This window comes from Pezoporus occidentalis, unplaced genomic scaffold (genome assembly GCF_034315485.1).
Source record: "Pezoporus occidentalis ecotype Australia unplaced genomic scaffold, CSIRO_AGI_Poc_V1 ctg188, whole genome shotgun sequence".
Taxonomy (NCBI): domain Eukaryota; kingdom Metazoa; phylum Chordata; class Aves; order Psittaciformes; family Psittacidae; genus Pezoporus; species Pezoporus occidentalis.
This window is the reverse complement of record NW_026913726.1, coordinates 1,064,423-1,081,283: the sequence shown is the minus strand read 5'-3', so window position 1 is coordinate 1,081,283 and position 16,861 is coordinate 1,064,423. Positions and strand designations below refer to the sequence as shown.

The 16,861-nt window shown below is 51.0% G+C and overlaps 1 long non-coding RNA gene across 3 annotated transcripts in view; it reads left to right on the top strand.

Annotated features, from left to right (window-relative positions):
- Nucleotides 1-15,854, top strand: part of LOC134162387 (uncharacterized) — a 77,153-nt gene extending 61,299 nt beyond the window's left edge. Inside the window, exons 3-5 of one of the 3 annotated variants that reach the window (XR_009964310.1) lie at nt 9,526-10,084; nt 12,496-12,587; nt 15,430-15,854. This is a non-coding gene — a long non-coding RNA (uncharacterized LOC134162387). Of the gene's footprint in view, nt 1-9,525; nt 10,085-12,495; nt 13,049-15,429 lie in introns of those variants that run through there. The other 2 variants (XR_009964311.1, XR_009964309.1) reach the window with 2 other exon arrangements.
- Nucleotides 15,855-16,861: the final 1,007 nt, after the last annotated feature.

Below are 16,861 nucleotides of genomic sequence, written 5' to 3'. Positions count from 1 at the left end.
GAGTAAGGAATGCAACAACAGGATAACAGTAACCGCAAAGCAAGATATAACGCCAAGCTAACACAAACACCTAGGCCCAATCATAAAAAGAATAGCGGCGCATGGACACCTCATGGACGAAGCGGGGCAGCCAATCAAGTAGTGCGTGATCGCGTGTAAGGGAGCTCAAAGCAGTATATTAATAGCAGCCTTGTAAGCAATAAACGGAGCTTTTTGCAAATGTACATCGCATCGGTGTCTGCTCCCCCTTCACCTGGCCGCTGCTTCTGCCTAAGAGCTCATCTAAAGCAGGTTGCTGGAGCAGGTTCCTCCCACGCGCACCCATCATTGATCCTCCAGCTCAAGGTGTCACGGGCGTGCAGGCAGCAGTGTTTAATGACTGAACCTGCCATCATCTCCCTGTGACAGGGGTGTGCTTGTGACCTGCATGTACAGTGCTCTGGAGCTGCACTGCTGCGAGCTCTGCCCTCTGTGCTGCTGTGTGTGCTGCCACAGCCCCCCTGAACCACTGCTGGTAGGACCACATCCATCTGTGTGCTGCCACCACACACTATCCCAAATAGGCTCACATGAGCCCCAGCTGAGGTCATTTTGCAGGACTGCAGGAACTCAGTTGTGATGGTGCTTATTGAAGACAAATTCCCCGTGCAGCTCCATGGGTTTGGGATGTGTTTGACTTGGAACATATCAAATATATCACTGTCTTTTGAAAGATAAAGAGTTGTTACTCTACCAGGTCATCCAACTGCTTGCAGCAAGCTGCTCTAGTGGAAGGTGTCCCTGCCCATGGCAGGGGGTTGGAACTGGAGGAGCTTTAAGGTCCCTTCCACCCTAAACCAGTCTGGGATTCTGTGATTCATCCGAGCAGAATCTGACCCAAAATTCCCCTTGTAAACCTTAGAGGTTTCCTTGACCCACCCTTCTGAGCACTGCATTGGGCCTGATCTGTGACCCATGGCCCCACACGGATGGGCTATGGAAGCCACACACTGCAGAATTGAGTGTCCCTTTCTGAGAGGTGGCGGATGGCTTGGGTTAATGCAGGGATGTCTGTATGAGCTGCTGGTTTGGCAGCTTTATGCACCAAAAGTGTGTCCAGGAGGACAAGTGCACATGTCGGCACTGTCGTTTGGGACTGGAAAATGAAACTGATGGAAATTTGGGAGCAGGACCTGCAGCAGAGATGGGGCTTGTGCTTTGGAGGGGATCAACTAAGGCTGCCCCAGGGAGGGTTGGGGCATGCCTGCGGTTCAGTGTTGGTGGAGTCAGTGCTTGTTGCCATTAAGAGCAGTTCCCTCTGGCCCATCTCTGTTAGTGGTGCTCAGGTCAGGCAGGCAGCTGCCCAGGTTAGTGCTGCTGCTTCCCCAGGCTGCTCCTGCTCTCCCCTGCTCCAAGCCTGCATTGTGCTTCTGCAATGCATTGTGTGAGGTGCTGGTGGCCAGAGACATCCATCCCCTGGTTAGAGAAAGAGTTAAATATTGCTGAAAACGTTGAGGAAATCGATAGACACGTTTAATGATCTCCTGTGGAAGGATGGCTTGAGCTATAGCAGCTATTGACCAGGCTGTAGCACTGACAAATGGATGAAAACTGACACCCCAAGCACCTTCTGCTGTTCTGCTTGGAGATGCTGGTGGGATGTAACAGCTATTGGTGATGGAACAACACGTGTTTACTTATGGCTTCCTACACATCCACTATCCCAGGCTGGCTGCAAGCATCTGCCCATGGTGGGAGGCATCCTGCTCCTGCAAAGCTTTGAGGAGCTTTATGTCCAGCTTTGGTACAAGGCAGGGAGTGCTGGGGCTGACATGGGAGCTGCTGGGTGTGCAGGACACGGCTCTTGGGAACACCAAGGGGTCTTTGCTCTCTGTTTGGTCGCAAACAGCAGCAAGCATCAGCCTGGGATGTATAAACAAAAAGCTTTGGGCCAGTGCATCAGGGCAGAGGTGTGCATCCTGTGTGAAGGCAGAGGGATGCAGCCGGTGGCCCCAGCGGTCCCCTGTCCTCATGTGTGTTATGCTGCTTCTCTGGGAAGCGAAGAAATGACTTTGCAAGTCCAGATTTGCTATAGGATGTCAAATCTTCAGAATCCATAAGCTAGGGATTTCATCCCCCTTCACTGAAATACCCCTGGTGTGGATTCCAGAGATTTGATTAAGTTTAATTTGCTTTGGTTCTTTTTATTATTGACCTGCTGCTTTTGCAAGTCAGACACCAACCATCAGAGAAGGAAAACAAATACTTCTGTAAGGTTGCTATGGACTTGTTAGTGAAGCTGTGAGTGAAGTCAGGCACAGATCCCTTTATAGCTCCTTTATTCCTCACTGTGACAGTGCTGTTCCTTCCGCTCAGCTAAGAATAGCCACAAGTCCCCCAGGAGCCGGCTGAGACGTGTGCTTCCTGGGGCTTCACAGGAGCCAGCTTTGAGGAGGGTGAAGGGGAGAATCACCTCCTGCAAGTTGTCTTTGTGCTGTCTTTACTGACCATGACTGCTCCCGCCTGCTCCCCCATCCCCTGTGGGCTCCAGCTGCACTTAGGGGGAGAATTGAGGCGAAACCCAAAGCTTCCTGTAACTGATGCAGAGATAGGTTGTATCAACCTGCCTGGCTTTTAATGCAGGAGCTGGTAGGTGCTGTGCCCAGAGGAGCTTTCCCTCTTTCCTTCTCCCCCTTGGGAGCAGCGGGGCAGTGTGTCCCTATCCCTCGGTGAGCGCCTGTTCCCCATGGGGCTGGGGCTGGGGCTGGCTCCAACACTGTATGAAGCAGGCGTTGTATTGAGGAATAGTGGTAGATGTGGCTGCCCCATCCCTCGCGGTGTCCAAGGCCAGTTGGACACAGGGGCTTGGAGCACTCTAGTGGAAGGTGTCCCTGCCCGTGGCAGCAGGTTAGAAGTGGATGATCTTAAGGTCCTGTCCAACCCAGCCCATTCCATGATTCTGTGATTCTATCTCTGATCCCCACTGAGGTCAGAGACCAAGCAAACTGCTTTGGCCACCCCTGGGTCCCACACCTCTGTGCCAGCTCCTGGAAGGAGCAGCTGGGGCACCACCATGTCTGGTGACACCAGTGGTGAGCATGGGCTTGTGGAGAGAGGCACTCCAGTCAGGAACATCGGCTTCCATGTGTTTGCCATGACTCTGTTCAAAGCTGGTGACAATGGTGCTACCATGGCAGTGTTTGTTCTGAAGAGGCAACACGTATGTTTTATGCATACAGTGGTATGTATAGTACACAGTGGTTTCTATCTCATCCAGTGACTCCGAGTGCCTTTCAAACAGGACTGTGCCCACCAGCTCTGCTGGGAAGCTGTCTCCATAGCAGTGCGGTCCAGGTGATGCCTCTGACCAGGAATCACTGTGCTTCACCTTATGAGGGGGTTTTGAATTCAGTGAGTTGCTCAGTCACAGTTACACAGGGCCAGGTAACTGAGGCTGACTTGGAAATTGCTTTTGCTTATCCTTTTATTTCTACTCAGCCCTTTGCTATGCAAAGAGATCTGCACTAGGATGAAGTGCAGGCTCCTCATAGCTCCTCGTGAGGACTTCACCACAATCACGAGTGCTTCCACCCCATGCGTTTCACTTAGATTGGAAAAGCATCCATTGCATCACAGGAAATTCAGCTCATCCTCGACACAACTATTACATGGATTGGATGAAAAGTTCTGCCCAGGTGTGGCGGCAGCAAGTGACAGCTATGCATGAGAGGTTAAAATAATCCAGTAGGGTTTTTTGCCAGAACTAGGTTTTGACTGAACTCACCAAGAAATCATCTTCATGGATGACAACCTGAGCGGGTAAGTGCTTGCAGCCTTACCTGCACTTGGTAGCAGAGCACTGGTTATGGGATGCCACCGTTTGTAAGTTAATTAACCCTGAGTGTAGAGCGGCTTACAATGGGAAAAATTACATAGGTCAGCTATAAACCCCGGGTTTATGCCTTCGTGAGGATGTGTGAACCAAAAAGGAGACAGTCATTAATACTTATTTTCCAGCAGCTTTTAGAGCTTTGAATTCTCATTAAATGCTGAAGGAGAGATGTGCTCACAGTGGAGAGCCTCAGTGCTGAGCTGGCAAATAATTGCTGAAAGCAAGGTGGATCTTCCTAATGCTTTCTGAGGTCTGAACATAGAATCAGCAAATTCCAGCCTGGTTTGGGTTGGAAGGGACCTTAAAGCTCATGCAGAACACTGCCAGGGATGGGGCAGCCACAGCTTCTCTGGGCACCCTGTGCCAGCGCCTCAGCACCCTCCCAGGGAAGAGCTTCTGCCTAAGAGCTCATCTCAGTCTCCCCTCTGGCAGGTTCAAGCCATTCCCCTTGGCCTGTCCCTACATCCCTTGTCCCAAGCCCCTCTCCAGCTTTCCTGCAGCCCCTTCAGGCACTGGAGCTGCTCTCAGGTCTCCCCTTCAGGAGCCTTCTCTTCTCCAGGCTGCCCCAGCCCAGCTCTCTCAGCCTTTCCTCATAGGAGAGCTGCTCCATCCTGGCCACTGGGGCACTGCCCACTCTGGGCAGCTGCAACATGAACCATGCTGTGCTTGAGCTGCCGAGCACAGGGGTACCTGGAGGCACACTAACCGCTGAGGAGCAGCAGCAGCAGCAGCAGTGCTGTGGGGAAGCCTGTTGTCCTTAGTTCAGCTGTCAATGTCTTTGCACTGACAATGCATTTCTCTCTGAAGGCAGGAGCTGTGGGTGTTCACTAGGACACGCAATGCAGAACATGCCAGGAGTGCAGCTTTCTCAGAAGCAAGCAAACAAAAGCAAGCTTAGAACCAGCCACAAGCTGAGATTTTGCTCAGTTCTTTTTAAAGTTCCTTTCCTGAAACACTCCCTTAGGAGTCAGTTCTCTTTAAGTCTCTATGGACTTTTCCAGCCACTGTCCTTCCATTTCCAACTGCATGAGATGGCTGTAAAGAAAGAAGTCTGTTAGCTGCTGGCTACATCCCCGTTTGCTAACTAAGAGCCAGCACCAAGAGGCTTTCCAGGCCGTTCCCTAGGGGAGGCAGGAGGGAGGCACCTGCCTGATGTGCAGGAGGAATCAAAACCCTTTCATTCCCCAACTCAACCCAGCATCAATCCCAAGAACATGATCTTCAGCGAAGAGCACAGCAGTTCCGCAGCCATCTGCTCTCTCCCACTCCATAACGCATCCTTAAATCAGCAAGTACTTGACATAATTGGATCCCAGTACATGGCTGAGGTTTGTAGTGCCACTGCAGCACAAATAAACATCTTCACCACAGCTGTGGGGCTTCCAGGAGGAAAACGTGCTTGTCTCCAAAGGAAACCATGGCAGAGCTTGTGCACCAGCAGGTGATTCCTGCTGCGGCTGTGTCTGGAACCAGGTATCCTTTTCCACTGCTCATTTACTGCTCTCTTTTAAAGAAGCAGTGTAAAACCAAAGCTGTTCTGGTGCCAGCACAACAGTGGTGCTGCCAGGAGGAGGGCTGGGGCTTGTTATTGCCGAGTCAGCATCTGCCCATTGCAGGTAGCAGGTACTGGTCAATGTGGGTAAGTGCATCTGCTGCGTGCCCAGCCCCTGGTGCTGGCAGTGCCGGGCAGAGAGCAATCTGGAGAGCAGCCCCTCAAAGAGAGCATGCAAGTAAAGCACACGACTTGGGAAGGAAAGAGACCACGGTGTAGTCATGAGCAGTTGCTCTGGGAAGGTGGCATTGTAGAACTGCAGCTTTCTCCTGTTAGTCCTGACACAGCTGCGTGAAGGTGAGCTGGGAAGGGGAGATGTGTTTTTCCTGAAGTTGTTTTTTGCGTTTCATCACTTCGTTAAAGAATGTTAGTGCAATCACCATTTACCTAATGAACTCCTCAAGTTTAATTAACGTGATTGGCGCCAACTTTGCAAAGAAAGGTTCATCCTGCTATAAGAAAAAGATACATGAAATATTAACTCGTACCTCTGCGGGGGCCTGGGCTGGCAGAGAGCTGCTGAGGATGCTCCCCAGCAGTTCCCAGAGCTGCTTTTGCACCAGCTTTTCCCTTCGCATCAGGAATGGTTTGCCAGGGCAGCAGCACAGGGCTGGGGGTGCGTGAGCTGCCCCAGGCTCACAGACCAGCCCAGGTAAGTTGTTCAGTATGAGCAAAGCATCACATTCAGAGAATCCCAGACTGGTTTGGGTTGGAAGGGACCTTAAAGCCCCTCCAGCTCCAACCCCTGCCACAGGCAGGGACCCCTTCCACTAGAGCAGCTTGCTCCAAGCCCCTGTGTCCAACCTGGCCTTGAACACTGCCAGGGCTGGGGCAGCCACAGCTTCTCTGGGCACCCTGTGCCAGTGCCTCAGCACCCTCACAGGGAAGAGCTTCTGCCTGATGTCTTGCCCTGAAAACATGAATGAGAATGAGTTTAAAGCATAAATACCTATATGGAGAGAAGCCTGTCCCTGTGGTGCTGTGGTCAGCATGAGGGCATGAATCCCCTGTTTGACAGTCATGGAGAGGTGATGTGATCTGGTCCTGCTCTTGTGCTGGTCTATGTTGGAGTCGAGTTTAAAATGCAAACTCTTACCACTGTCCTGAGCACTGGAGCTTCCCTCCCCAGTTCAGCCTCTTGGAGAATTTGCAGGGATTTGTTTGGAGCCCTTCCCTCCCCCAGGGTGGCTTATTATCTACTCGTAAAAGCGTGTCATAGAGGTTCTGGCCTTCATACAGGTGAGAAATGTACAACAAACATCCTTTACACCTGGCATATAGGAGCTGCTGAGTATTTCTGTCTGGATTTGAAATACAAGATTTCAAAAGCTTTAAAAGCTACCCCGCAGAACCAGTCAGTGACAGCAGCAAAGCCACCTTTTCCAGTGGGAAACTGGGATGGAGAGGTTGGCCCATTGCAGTCCTGCCCTGTCCATCACAGCCACCCTGGGGAACCCAATACGGATTTACCAGCATTTTATTGCCCAAAACTATTTTTCCCTGGGAGTATTCCAGGGCTGAGGGTACTTTTGCTCCACCAGATGCCCCAGTGCCGCGGTGCTGCGAGCAGAGAGGCTTTCTATGTTACTGCTGTGATGAGAGAAACTGTTGTGCAGCCAGAGCCTTGCTTTAAAGCACCAGTAGTTTGAATAGTTCTCTTAAATGAATTTGACTTTGTTAATTTTACTAATATAATACAGGCAGAGGAGCATATGCTGCTGCACAACAGGCTGCGTCCCAGCGGGCTGCCCGTGCTTGGCGCGCCTTACCCGCATTGCAGAAGCTTCCTTCTCCATTGAAGAAATTCTGCTTGGAATTGACTCCAACAATCACAGGGATGACACCCCTCTGCTAAGGAAGTCGTTATTGCCACAGAAAGCACTGGGAGCCTGGCTCAGGGATGCGGTGGGAAACGTGGGAGGGAGGAGGGATTGCAGAGTCAGGCTGGGAGGATGCTCATTTACACCTCAGTGCTGGTGCAGCAGCATGTGGGAAGAGTTTTGCTCCGTAGATGTGGATCAGGATCATTTGTCCTCTCTCTTCTCAACATGAGTGATGACTGGAATCCCTTTTCGAAAGTGAATTATCATTCCTTGGGCTTTACTAGTCATAGTTCTTGCATCTCTTGCTATTTGAATAGTCAGCTCCTGAGCTGCCTTTCCTCTTCTCTGCCTCTTTGCATGAGGGGTTAAATTCATGTGATGCAAACCAGGAGTACGTGAGGTTCCAAATATTGCATCAACCAAGGGAATTCTCCCTTGTTACTATGCTATGGGGAGACACCCCCACCCCCTTCCCCCTGCAGTCCTGTGGCCAGCAATGGAAGTAGAAACACAGGAGGGACTTAGATCTTAGGCAGAAGCTCTTCCCTGTGAGGGTGCTGAGGCGCTGGCACAGGGTGCCCAGAGAAGCTGTGGCTGCCCCATCCCTGGCAGTGTTCAAGGCCAGGTTGGACACAGGGGCTTGGAGCAAGCTGCTCTGGTGGAAGGGGTCCCTGCCCGTGGCAGGGGTTGGAGCTGGATGGGCTTTAAGCTCCCTTCCAGCACAAACCAGGCTGGGGTTCTACAAGTTGAACACGTGAACATGTACCGATGGTGCTGGGCAGGGTTTGGAGCTTTGGTTAAGCTCAGCAGTCCCTGTTATCAAAATCTATGCATCTAAAAATCCACTTCTCACCCCAGTGCCCTGCTGAAACTTACTTTGTGCAATTACATTGCTGAGGAGCAGTTATCGTGTCAGCAGCTCTCTATGGCTCACGTGGCAGCGGTGCCTGAGGTCGGTGCTGGTGTGGGTGCTGCAGGAAGCAATGGTACAGGATGAGGTCCTTGGCGTGGATGGGGTCAGTCTGAACCCCCCTACCCCAGCTGAGGCGGGTGGTGGGTGCACAGGTGACACCTGCATTGCTTCAGGGATGCATTGGGAATGCATCAGCATCTTCCCTTGGAAGCCACTGTTTCCCAGGACCTGCAGGACTCAACTGACTCTTGTCCTGAAGTGCTTCAGCCATCGTTGGGTCTTAAATTCATCTTCTGTTGTCTCTTAGCCTGCAATTACTATAGAATAAGCCCCTTGGGCTGTAGGTTATAAACCAGAGGCTTGTAGGTTCCAAACCTGTGAGTAAAACTTAGTATTCCAGGAGCGTGGAAGATCTGTGACTGGAAATCAATATTTCATGTTCTTCCCTCCGTATACACGTGCTGAGTGAATGATGCTGTTTGGGAGGGGATGGAAGGCAGCAGCCTGGTCCTGCCACTGCCTCTCTCTCTCTGTGTCCCACTGCAGCAGCGAGGCTCCCCCAGCAGAATCTGTCCATCCTCCCATGTGCAGTCTGGAAACAGCAGAGATGAGAACCATGTAGAAACCAAAAATGGTGACAAGCGTGGCCAGGGCTGAGCACTGAAAATGAGATTGTCTTTGCTCTAAACACAAGTGAGCACCCAGGGGAAGTGATTGGCAATATTGCTGATGATTTCCTGGGCTCTATTTCAGTGTGTCAGGAGGCTCCAGAAGTGCACCTCTAGAATAAATCGGTGCCCAAGGGCTGATTCTTCTGTCTTTGTAAGGGTTTCACGCCCATCGGTGGTGTCCCTGGCCATGGCAGGGGGTTGGAACTAGATCGTAGAATCCCAGAGTGGTTTGTGTTGGAAGGGACCTTAAAGCTCCTCCAGCTCCAACCCCTGCCACGGGCAGGGACACCTTCCACTGGAGCAGCTTGCTCCAAGCCCCTGTGTCCAACCTGGCCTTGAGCACTGCCAGGGATGGGGCAGCCACACAGGGAAGAATGTAGATGATCTTTAAGGTCCTTTCCACCCCAAACCATTCTGTGCTTTTATGATTGTATCTTTCCCCTGCAGTGGCCGTCGCTGTCTCACTGCTGGGTGAGGACAGGCACCAGCCCAGCAGTGCCAGGCTCCTGTGGGGACATTGTTCTCTCCTTTGGGGACCCCAGCAGCGTCTTCTCCTGGGGAGGAGAGCTCCTCCGTGCAGGTCTGTGCAGTTCCCCAAACTCCAGTGCTGCTGGGAGGGAGGTGTCTGGAGGAAGGATGTCAGCCAGGCATTCCCTTAGAGTTGCAGATCTCCATCTGCCCCTTCCCACCCCCAGGAGCTGCTGCTCCTCATCTTCACGGGGTTTATACATACACAGAGAAGTAAGCGTGAAGCACAGAAACGCTCATGCATGGAAAATGGAATTAGTGAGATGCTTCTGCTCACAAGCAGACAAAGGTACCTGCTGATTCTGCCTGGTACACTGCATGTTCACTCCATCGGCATCTGTCATGGTTCAAGCTGGAGGTGACAGCCTTGCCCTTCCTTCTGGAGTACTTGCAGACTGCAGAGACTGAGAGCGGCTTGAATCCAGTCCACTGGGAACTGTGCAGCTGCATGAGGAAAAGCAGAATGAGACTCAATGCTACAGAAGAAACGGGACAACTTTGTTATGCTTCATGTCATAGATCTGAAGGACTGCTTGATATGTATAGAAATGGCAGTAAGAGACATGGAAGGGGCTGGATCATGCCCCTTTGGCTCCCCAGGAATGGGGGTCCTGCACCCCATCCTTCTCATCCCTCTAACCACAAGGCCAGGCCTGGGTTTGCTTCCCCAGCAGCACATTTCTGTGCAGCTCCGTAGCTGGTGCTGACACCAGCTGCAGCCCACAGGTATCAGCCTAGGGATGCTGGAAGCTGTAACCTCTGTATTTAAACACACAGTTAAGAACATTTAGGCTTTTTTCATTGTAGGTAGCACTGAATTCTGCCTCCTTCAGCTCCCCATTCTGACTGGCAATCGTTTATTTGTGTTTCTAAATACAGAAGGTCAAGGTAAGCTGCTGCTAGGCCAGCTTCATCTCAGGTCTCTCAGCAGAGCTGCCTGAGGTCGTGCCTGCGCCTGGGAGAATCCCACCTCCAGCCCCTGCCAGTGCCTCCAGTTTCTGTGGTAACAGCACGTCTCCACGGTTGCCACTTCAATATGCTAAAAAAGTTATTAATAACACCGGAATTTCTTCCGTGTGAGTTTTCATTGGAAGGGTGCTGGGTTCACAGCTAATTGCTCAGGTAGTTTGCTTGCCCTAAATCCGAGATGCTGTTAGAGACCAGTGAAGTTGTCAGTAGCTAGCAGTGCTGTGGGGCACGCTGCTGGGGCAGTTCTAGGCTCTGCCAGTGTCTGCAGGGAGCCTATGGAAACCTGTGCCTGCTCCTGCTTGGAATTGTGCTGATTTCTGATGCTTGGGCACCGGCAGATCCCCGTGGTCACTGGGGTTTGCTGCTTCTCATGGAATCACAGAATCCCAGCCTGGTTTGTGTTGGAAGGGACCTCAAAACTCCTCCAGCCCCAACCCCTGTCACAGGCAGGTACCCCTTCCACTAGAGCAGCTTGCTCCAAGCCCCTGTGTCCAACCTGGCCTTGAGCACTGCCAGGGATGGGGCAGCCACAGCTTCTCTGGGCACCCTGTGCCAGCGCCTCAGCACCCTCACAGGGAAGAGCTTCTGCCTAAGAGCTCATCTCAGTCTCCCCTCGGGCAGCTTAAAGCCATTCCCCTTGGCCTGTCCCTACATCCCTTGTCCCAAGCCCCTCTCCAGCTTTCCTGCAGCCCCTTCAGGCCCTGGAGCTGCTCTCAGGTCTCCCCTTCAGGAGCCTTCTCTTCTCCAGGCTGAACAAGCCAGTCTTCTCTTTTGTATTTAAAAAACAAGATTAACTCAAAGTATGTATTATTAATCAATCTGTAGACCTGGCTGATCCACTCCAACCTTCCCCCATGGCAGTGGTCTTTGTAAGGTGCCTGCTCACGAGAGAAAGCCAGTAGTATTTTCCACCCAAAATGATCCACTGGCTTCTTGGGACTACTTGTATATTCAGATTAAGGGAGGGAGGCCAAAGTCTGTCTATGTAAATGTCATCCAAATCCTGCTTAATGGATTTAGCAGGGGTAAGTCAGTGGAACTCCACCGAAGGCAATTGAGTTGCTCCCACTTAATTGGTGAATTTATCATCAAATTTGCTCTGTGGAGGGATGGAAACATGCTGTATATTCTGTACACTAAAAATAGTCCATGTGTTGGTCTCTGGTCATTAATAAAAATCAAAACAGGAACTGTGTGCAGCCCAAAAACCCCATAGAGAAGATAGTCGATAAGTATCCCATGGGATGCTGGCAGTGTCAGTCCCTGTGGCCAGCACCATGCTGGGGCTGAAATGAGCCTGTGTAAGCAGTGAGTCCATGTCTCACAGGGCTGTGAGTGTTGTGCCATGAGCCTGTGGGGCTGTGCATGACATGAAGACAGGCTGAGAAAGTTGGGGCTGTTCAGCCTGGAGAAGAGAAGCTGCGTGGAGACCTCAGAGCAGCTTCCAGTGTCTGAAGGGGGCTACAAGGATGCTGGAGGGGGACTCTTCATTAGGGACTGTAGTGACAGGACAAGGGGTCATGGGTTCAAATTGAAACAGGAGAGATTTAGGTTGGATGTAAGGAAGAGGTTCTTTACTATGAGGGTGCTGAGGTGCTGGCACAGGGTGCCCAGAGAAGCTGTGGCTGCCCCATCCCTGGCAGTGTTCAAGGCCAGGTTGGACACAGGGGCTTGGAGCAAGCTGCTCTAGGGGAAGGGGTCCCTGCCTGTGGCAGGGGTTGGAGCTGGAGGAGCTTTAAGGTCCCTTTCAACCCAAACCAGGCTGGGATTCTATGATGCTGTGATGCTGGTTGTTATATATAATACAGGGTTATACATGATGCAGTGCCCTTTTGCCCTGCTGCCTGGGAGTCTTTCTGATTTTCTCTTTCTTACCTGAACAAACATATCAGGGAACACACAGAGTATTTTGGTTTTATGAGGTTCTTGATAGAGAAGCTGTGGAAGGTCCCCTATTGCCCCAGGGTCCAGTGGCTGCAGCTCATTTTGTGTGGGATCAGCCCAGGGGAACTGGAGCATCTTTCCTTCTGTCCAGAGAGCTGCTTCTTTGGGTTTCTTCCTTTATCTGTTTGCTTGGATTTGTCTTTTACTCTTGTGAGCAGCAGTATTGGGAATGGACTGGAGCCAGTTTAATGCTTGAGTGCTAAGGCGGCTCTTTCTTATTGCAGATTCAGTTCTGAATGGAGGAGGCAGCAATATTGAGGCGTGGACACGCAGCTGAGGTGGTCGAGGTGCCATGAACAACCATGGAAAGCAGCAGGTATGAGAGACCTGAGTGTTTTATGTGAGAAGCAGCTTTTATTTGCACCACCAGTAAAGAGGAGGAGAGTTTGAGCCACGGAGGCCAAGGAACAGCACGGCTAAAGGGTCTGCCATGGGAGGAGAGCTGCTGCCCTCTGTGACCCTCCTGCTGAGCCTCAGCCCTGCCGAAAGCCCAGCTCAGGCAATCCCAATGGAGAGGCTCTTGGGCGAGACCATGGGGCAGGGAAAATCAGGGCAAAGAACGGAGACATAATTAAAAATTAGGAGCTGGGCTCCAGGAAAGCAGATTAAGGCATTAGGCTAAGGCAGAAGCCGCAGCCACTACACGACAGCACTTAAATTGTCTTCCCTGGGGCAGCCTGAACACCCGACTCTGGGCGTTTGCTGTTGTTTTGGAGGCTGCTGTGTGGGTCGGCGCACAGCATCTGCCTGCTTTCCCCTCTGCAGCCTGCTATTAGCATCTCAGGTAATTACATTTTCTCAAAATGAGATGGAATAAATATGTGCTTTTTTTTTCTTTTTTTTTTTTTTTTTTTTGCAAGCATCAATATTTCCATGGGGTTAAATTGGCAGTTGCCTGATTTTGAAGCAAGGGCATCAATGTTTCTAAGCCTGACTTCTTGTCTGCTTTCCCCTTGGCCAGATAATAATAGAGCTATTGATTGTTACTCAGGAAAATGGACTAAAAAAACCTTTTCTTTCTATGTAAAGATGGAATTTGACCTGGTGGGTTGCAAGAGGAAGACTCTGTGCTCCCTCTCTTAGCTACTAAATAACACGCATTAAGATCTATTTAATTATTTGAGGCCTCCACAGCAAGATGTTTATATTTTAATGTGCAAATCCAGCAGCAGGGTTCACGTTGAAACTGTGCCTTAAAATAAACCACAGTGAAGGCTGGACCAGCGCCTGGGAATGGGCAGCTTGGCTGTTCTCCCTCTGCCCTGGGCTGGGAATGAAGGGCATCTTTGGGACCTACTTAAGGCGAGCTGCAGCTCCAGCTCCATCACCTTGGGCTCAGTGCTTCTCCAGGCTGGATGCTGAAGCTCTCATTGCACAAGGGACTTGAGCAGCTTCTCAACAAACAGTCTGACCACGGAGTGGCTGCTGGTGAGTTCTGGGTCTCAGTAGTTCCTTGCCAGTAGTTTTAAAGTGGTTTGAATTCTTCATAACGGGAAACAATGACAAAGTCAGAATTCTGGTTTCTGGAGTCATTTCTTGATGTACATTAGGTCCAGAGCAAGGTCTGCAGGGCAATCCTGCAGGTCCACATCTGCCCCAAATAACTGCACATGCATTTGTTTAGCTCAGCAGTTAAAAAGTCATTTATTTCTAGCTAGTTGAGTGGAAACTCAGCTTACTCCCTAGAAGAGGCTGATGTGACTCACGCACCATGACAAGTGCAGAGGCAGAGGAGCTGCAAGCTGCATCTTTCCACCTTCCCACCCCCAGCCTCCCCTGGGGCTTTACAGACTCTGTTGTTGAGGACAGCACATGCAAGTCCTTGGTAAGCTGTGAGCCACAACAGAGTCTCATCTGCTTTCCACCAGCCCCAAAAGCTAGTGCCAAGAGTCATGTCCTCACAGTCATGGGGTCAAATGTCCACCGGGGAATGATAAGTTAAGTGCAAAGCTGTCCCTTATGCTCTTGTCTTTCTCACTTGTGCTCTGGAGATACCACAGCTACGGAGTCAGACACCAGTGACATTGGCAAGTGGAGCTGGATGGAAAGGAGCTGCCCGCTGCAGAGGTGCTCAGGCCCTGAACACTGCCAGGGATGGGGCAGCCACAGCTTCTCTGGGCACCCTGTGCCAGCACCTCAGCACCCTCCCAGGGAAGAGCTTCTGCCTAAGAGCTCATCTCAGTCTCCCCTCTGGCAGGTTCAAGCCATTCCCCTTGGCCTGTCCCTACATCCCTTGTCCCAAGCCCCTCTCCAGCTTTCCTGCAGCCCCTTCAGGCACTGGAGCTGCTCTCAGGTCTCCCCTTCAGGAGCCTTCTCTTCTCCAGGCTGCCCCAGCCCAGCTCTCTCAGCCTGGCTCCAGAGCAGAGCTGCTCCAGCCCTCGCAGCATCTCCGTGGCCTCCTCTGGCCTCGCTCCAACAGCTCCATGTCCCTCCTGTGCTGCTGCCCCAGAGCTGGGTCAGGGCTGCAGGGGGGCTCTCCCCATAGCACAGCAGAGGGGCAGGATCCCCTCCCTGAGCTGCTGCTCACGCTCTGGGGGTGCAGCCCAGCACACGGGGGGGTCTGGGCTCAAGCTCACACTGAAGCCGGGTCACGGGGAGCTTCTCCTCACCCAGCACCCAAGTCCTTCTCCTCAGGGCTGCCCCATCCAGGTTCCCTGTATTTGTGTTTGGGACTGCCCTGACCCAGGTGGGCCTGAATGCTCTGCCCAAGGCTTTTTAATGGGGGGAGCCGTATCCCGCTGTCATGGCAGGGGAAGGAAAGGCTCTTTGACATCAGGGAGAATTAAATCGAATCCCTGGAATGGATCCAAGATAAGAGTGAGTGAATAATTCACAACCAATAATTTATGCAGAAAATGTAGTTTCTTTTGCTACTCGAGACTTGTCTGTAAAATGGAAAAGATTACTTCAGCTGTGTTTGTTGTTTGACTTTGTTCAATTAAGCTGAGTGAGGCTTTGAATCTCAGGTTTATTTTATGCATTGATTGTATATGGTTTATATATCTGATACTTAATTTTCAGCAAACCTCCCCTGCTTTGGTTAGGGACAAATTAGCTGAACTGTGTCACGACGCTGATTTCTGTGCTTTGATTGAATAAGCATAATACTTGCAGGGCTTGACCCAAATCTCCTTTTCATCTCTTGCTCTTGGATTAAGCCCATGATCGAGACGAGGCTTGAAAAAACACTTGTCAGAGATGCTGAAGACGTTCAAGAAGAGGAGGAGACAGGAAGAGATGGGGAATTTTAATAAACATTGAACAGTTTTTGCATCACTTCAGAGTCATTTGAAGCATCTGAGAATGAGCCTGCTGTGACGGGGCCTGCCTTGCTGTTCAATGAGAACGTGGGTGAGCTCAGGAAAGAGGGGCTGCAGAGGACAACCAGCCTCATCGTGACTCAAACGTCCTTCCATAAAGGAAGAGAAACCCCTAGCAACAACCCCACACATTAAAGTCAACCCTATACCTATGTTGCATTCTGAATACATTCGGTAGGTAATAAGCAAAGGGTTCTGTTGAGACAGCTCAGTGTCCTCAAACCAGGGCACACGACACCCCAAAGGAGTGATGAGTTTAAGCAGGCCACAGATAATTAGAGATGTGAGACTTGAAAAGATTTTAAAGAAATTATTCTTTATAAATTGTAGTAAATTATTTATTTAAAAAAAGAGAAAACTTACTTGTCATTAAGAAAAAAACCCTTGGGTATTTCGAGAGCAGCCTCACTGCAGAAGGGCAGGGGGAGAAGGAAGCAGCTTTGATGGCTTGGGGTGACAGCCCGCCCTGAGCAGGGGATGTTTACTCACTCCATCCATAGTGAGCCAGCAATTGCAGCCAGCTTTCGTCTTCCTGTCCTCAAAGATCTGATCAGTTATAAAAGATATTGTGATATTATCAATGATGAGTTTAAAAGGTTGCTCCTGGTACTGCATGTGCGAGCAAGGATTACCCTTGTCCTTGCTGCCCGGCCCTGGTGAGGGCGGGCTGGACGTGGCTGCTCCTGGTCCCAGGGCACAGGGACTCTTGGAGCTGGGAGGCATCCCTCCTGCCTTCCACATGCCAAACCCAGCTCTTACAGCACAACTGCTTCTTTTGGGGGTTTCCTCTTTCAATCCTGAAGTGCATGCTTTACCCAGTCCTTAAGGGCATCCCAGTTCATCTTTGCATTGGATGCAGTTTGCCAGCATTCAACCATTGCAAGCTCTTCTTTCTGGGACAGGGCCATACATGCAATGCTGAGTTAAATGGAAGCCAAGCACTGAGGTCTTTGAGGAGCTTCATTAGTGACCTCTCTGCACCCAGCCATCCCCCTTCTACAGCACTGCTTTTTGTTGTCCTTGCTGTCCATGTCTACCCTACCAGCCCTGCACTGATTCAGAGCTCCCACGTAAATACTGGTCACTGCAGGGCTTGGTTATGTGTCCGTTCTGGTCTTGTCGGGCTTTTCCAGGCTCTTCAGGGAGCTCATGTTCATACATCTTTATTTTTAGTGTGGAAGATGATGTGGTATCTCATGGTGGAGCCATTTATGCAAAGAGCTAGAGACAGGGTAGCAATCACCGGCATTTCAGGAGGGACTTCTAGATT